The sequence below is a fragment of the Sapajus apella genome, unplaced genomic scaffold (assembly GCF_009761245.1).
Source record: "Sapajus apella isolate SASKATOON/1434 unplaced genomic scaffold, GSC_monkey_1.0 scaffold6, whole genome shotgun sequence".
In the NCBI taxonomy this organism is placed as follows: Eukaryota; Metazoa; Chordata; class Mammalia; order Primates; family Cebidae; genus Sapajus; species Sapajus apella.
Genome location: NW_022436946.1, coordinates 35,307,139 through 35,311,995, shown reverse-complemented (window position 1 = coordinate 35,311,995; position 4,857 = coordinate 35,307,139). Strand labels below are relative to the sequence as shown.

The 4,857-nt window shown below is 38.4% G+C and overlaps 1 long non-coding RNA gene across 1 annotated transcript in view; it reads left to right on the top strand.

The window, feature by feature from the left end:
- LOC116549419 overlaps positions 1-3,166 on the top strand; it is a 53,710-nt gene extending 50,544 nt beyond the window's left edge. The window contains exon 3 of the long non-coding RNA XR_004267857.1: positions 1,204-3,166. This is a non-coding gene — a long non-coding RNA (uncharacterized LOC116549419). The remainder of the gene's footprint in view (positions 1-1,203) is intronic.
- Positions 3,167-4,857: the final 1,691 nt, after the last annotated feature.

Here is a 4,857-nt window from a genome sequence, read left to right as displayed (position 1 = left end):
TCTTTCTTTCTTTCTTTCTTTCTTTCTTTCTTTCTTTCTTCTCTTTCCTTTCTTTCTTTCATTAGAGACAGGGTCTCATCATGTTGTCCAGGCTGATGTCAAACTCCTGGGCTCAAGTGATCCTCCCATCTTGGCCTTTCCAAGTGCTGAGGTTACAGGTGTGAGCCACTGCACCCCACCCATCTGTTGACTTTCAATGCAAGTAAATGACTTTCAATGCAAGTAAATGCTGGATTCATGAAATTGTTGTATGATTTTTCTTTCTCTTAATGAAGGCTGCTTAATCCTAGTTGCATACTGTTTCACCATTCATCCAGAGCACATGCATCAGATCCACAGGGCCAAGTTGCAGCTAGCTTATATAATGCCTTTGTACAAATAAGAAAACAATGCCTCTTCTAAGCAGGTTGATTAGGAAAAAAATCATACTCCTTGAGCCAATGCAGCACCAGGAAGAATTTGGAAGAACAGATGGTATATTTGTGTTGAGAAAGAGGTACTCAGTCTTTTGGGAAAGAGCAACTACCAGGCAGGCCAGCTACAGTTAGATAGTGGAACAGAGGTGGGGCTTGGGCCCCATTCACCACTGTGGCTGGAGCCTGTGGGCAGAGTGGAGGCCCTGATGGTTCTGAAACAGACTCATACAAAGTTTTATATAGATGAAGGGGTGATAAGGTGACAACTGCAATGCATCCACAGAAAAGGTCATTTTCATGCACTCAATTCAGATCATTATTTAAATACAAAGATGAGAATTCTTTTGCTTTCAATTCTATGTCCTTTATAAAAAAAAATGATAATGACAACATGGCACTTTTGTAGTCTTAGTGCCACACATCACTTCAGTTTTAACCTTGTTTAAATTACTAAACTGAATGTTTTTGTTTATAAATGTGAGAGGAAAGGGAAAAGCCAAAATATTGCACAACTAAAAAAGCCTATTGTTCTGAATAATAAAACTTCCAGAGAAGGTAAATTGTGCTTCAGTGCATGAATTTACTTAAGGAAGATAAAAGACTTTGTTTCCTCAAACTCTCTGATAGAGACACTAAATCAAATCCCAAATATGAAGTAGCAGATATTAGATGTCAGATGCATGGGTCATTCATTCATCTCTCCCTTTCCTTGCTATAACTCAGCTCAGAACAAGGGAAAAGGAGTCAGCTGTAATTAAGATGCAAAGACTAAATCTCAATCCTCCAGGCGCTGACGGCAAGTGTCTGAGGTAGCAGTCTCTGAAGTATTAGTGCATGACTGAAGAAACTTTATGATAGGAAAAGATTCAAAGGTGGGGGACAGTGGATAAGGAAAGATATCATATGATTTTTTTTCTCATTAATCTCTAATTTTTCCCTCCAGTTGCAGGTTCAAAGCCTGTAGGAGAATTTTTTTTAAATATCATGAAAAATGACTCTACTTCCCTTCAACTTTGCTATTTTGGAAATTGGGTCTATAAAGACTAAACAAATATTGTGATGAACCTTTTAGTTACCGTGCATCAGTTGCTTTCAGGTTAATTAAGTGAAACTCACTAAGGCCTAAATTGATGGGTTTATTTTGGGACTGTCCTAAAATCCAAATCTTTGTAATTCCCAAACTGAATGAATCTTATGCTTACATTGTGGCCCCCTCTAAATGGGGAGGAGCAATTTAGGCCCCAAACATGCATTCTTTTTCCTGTGCAATATCAATTCAGTTTCAACCATCTGAAAAATTACTCAATTAAAGTCTAGTTTCTGAATACAAGTGATTGCCCATCCTGGAATAGCTCTCTTTGTCTGCAGTCTTTTCTGCAGAGTAGGCAAATAAGGGGCTGGCTGGGCTGACAACATGTATGTGTACAAACCCGCACACTAGAGTAATGATCCTAGGCGTACCTCTGTATTCAGGAACTTTGTGTTGATGTTGGATAATCCTTGGGTGTTTGAGGTTTTTTTTTTTTTTTTTTTTTTAATTATATTGTTCATGCATTCATTATATGTTTGTTTAAGGCACACACTAAATTTTAAATATCTGAAATGACTAATTTACTAAATTCATTTTTGAAGCCAGAGTTGTGTGACGAGTTAAAGCAATTCAATCTTGCATAAAAACATAATGAACATCTGCTGGATTAAGCAGGGGAACTAGAATGAGTAGGACACAGCCTCCATCTTGAGAAGTATACATTCCGGTTGGAGGACTGAGAAAAGAATACAAATAATTACAATATAAAGTAGGTGAGGATGAGTTTTTCAGGAGGGAAAGTGGGTTCAAAGAAGGAGTACTTGTCCATTTGAAACTACAAAATATTTTTACTGAACTTTAAAATTTAAGATTGTATTGAAAGATGAGTAAAATTTGACAGAATAAAATATTACGCATATAAGGAATCATATAACACAGGTACAGAGAGGAAAAGACTGCCCAGCAAATGGTTACTTTTAGCTAGAGAATGGGGTTCATACACAAGAACATTAGCCATTAAGGCCAGATACACTTTAACCTGGGAACAATGTAAACTAAATTGGAGTGAAGAAAGAAATGAATGCTAAGGTGGAGGGTGGAGGTGGTTCAAGGAAGGGACTAGAAAAATAATTCTAGGGAGGTAAAGAAGAGTTTAGCTAAGGTAGTAACAGTGGGGAAAGAAAAGAAGGGATGGATAGGAAAAACTTTCTGAAGGACTGCTTGCTGGGAACTGTTAAAACCTTAGATGTGGTGAATAGGGAGACAAAGAAACCACCGGTGACTGAGAATGAACCTGGTACCCAGAGAATGGTGTTGCCTGAAAACAGAGATAGGAAAGTCAAGAGGAAGAATTGGCTGTGGAGAAAACAACATTTCTGTTGAGATTTAGTTTATTTGAATACTTTGGATGGCCAGGAGTTAAGGAGATATCTTTCAGTCATATGCATCCATGTGTCAAAGCCATCATGTTGCAGCTATGGGTATACATTTGGGTGCCATGTGCTTATGATGAAAGTTTAGATGGGAAGATGTTGGGCATTATGAAAGAGTGAGAAAAGCAAGGGAAAGAGCAAAGGTCAAAGGGAGTATCAGGTCGTCAAAATGTCAAATCATGCAGACAAATGGGCAGCAAAGCTATTTTTGGTGCTTGGGTGATCACTGACAACATTAAGGAGAACTTTTCGTCTGATACTGAGAGTGGGGTCAGAAATAAAAGTCCTATGTGCAGTAGTGTGAAGCCTTCCGCTTTGTTCTTTTTGCTTAGAATTGACTTGGTTCTGCGGGCTCTCTTTTGGTTCCATATGAAGTTTAAGGTGGTTTTTTCCAGTTCTGTGAAGAGGGCCATTGGTAGCTTGATGGGGATAGCATTGAATGTGTAAATTACTTTGGGCAGTATGGCCATTTTCACAATATTGATTCTTCCTAACCATGAACATGGAATGTTTCTCCATCTGTTTGTGTCCTCTCTGATTTTGTTGAGCAGTGGCTTGTAGTTCTCCTTGAAGAGATCCTTTACGTTCCTTGTTAGTTGTATTCCTAGGTATTTTATTCTCTTTGTGGCAATTGTGAATGGCAGTTCGTTCTTGATTTGGCTCTCTTTAAGCCTGTTATTGGTGTATAGGAATGCATGTGATTTTTGCACATTGATTTTGTATCCTGAGACTTTGCTGAAGTTGCTTATCAGTTTCAGGAGATTTGGGGCTGAGACAATGGGGTCTTCTAGATATATAATCATGTCGTCTGCAAATAGAGACAATTTGACTTCCTCCTTCCCTATTTGAATACCCTTTATTTCTTTTTCTTGCCTGATTGCTCTGGCTAGAACTTCCAGTACTATATTGAACAGGAGTGGTGAGAGAGGGCATCCTTGTCTAGTGCCAGATTTCAAAGGGAATGCTTCCAGTTTTTGCCCATTCAGTATGATATTGGCTGTTGGTTTGTCGTAAATAGCTTTTATTATTTTGAGATACGTTCCGTCAATACCTAGCTTATTGAGGGTTTTTAGCATAAAGGGCTGTTGAATTTTGTCAAAGGCCTTCTCTGCATCAATTGAGATAATCATGTGGTTTTTGTCTTTGGTTCTGTTTATGTGGTGAATTACGTTTATAGACTTGCGTATGTTGAACCAGCCTTGCATCCCTGGGATGAAGCCTACTTGATCATGGTGGATAAGCTTTTTGATGTGCTGTTGCAATCGGCTTGCCAGGATTTTATTAAAGATTTTTCCGTCTATGTTCATCATGGATATTGGCCTGAAGTTTTCTTTTCTTGTTGAGTCTCTGCCGGGTTTTGGTATCAGGATGATGTTGGTCTTATAGAATGATTTGTGAAGAATTCCCTCTTTTTGTATTGTTTGGAATAGTTTCAGAAGGAATGGTATCAGCTCCTCTTTGTAAGTCTGGTAGAATTCAGCTGTGAACCCGTCTGGACCTGGGCTTTTTTTGGGTGGTAAGCTCTTAATTCCTGCCTCAACTTCAGACCTTGTTATGGGTCTGTTCAGGGTTTCGACTTCTTCCTGGTTTAGGCTTGGGAGGAGGCAAGTGTCCAGGAGTTTATCCATTTCTTCCAGGTTTACTAGTTTGTGTGCATAGAGTTGTTTGTAATAATCTCTGATGATGGTTTGAATTTCTGTGGAATCTGTGGTGATATCCCCTTTATCATTTCTTATTGCATCAGTTTGGTTATTCTCTCTTTTCTTTTTTATTAATCTGGCTAGCGGTCTGTCTATGTTGTTGATCTTTTCAAAAAACCAGCTCCTGGATTTATTGATTTTTTTAAGAGTTTTTTTTTGTGTGTGTCTGTATCTCCTTCAGTTCTGTTCTGATCTTAGCTATTTCTTGTCTTCTGCTAGGTTTTGAGTTTTTTTGATCTTGCTCCTCTAACTCTTTCAATTTTGATGATAGGGTGTCA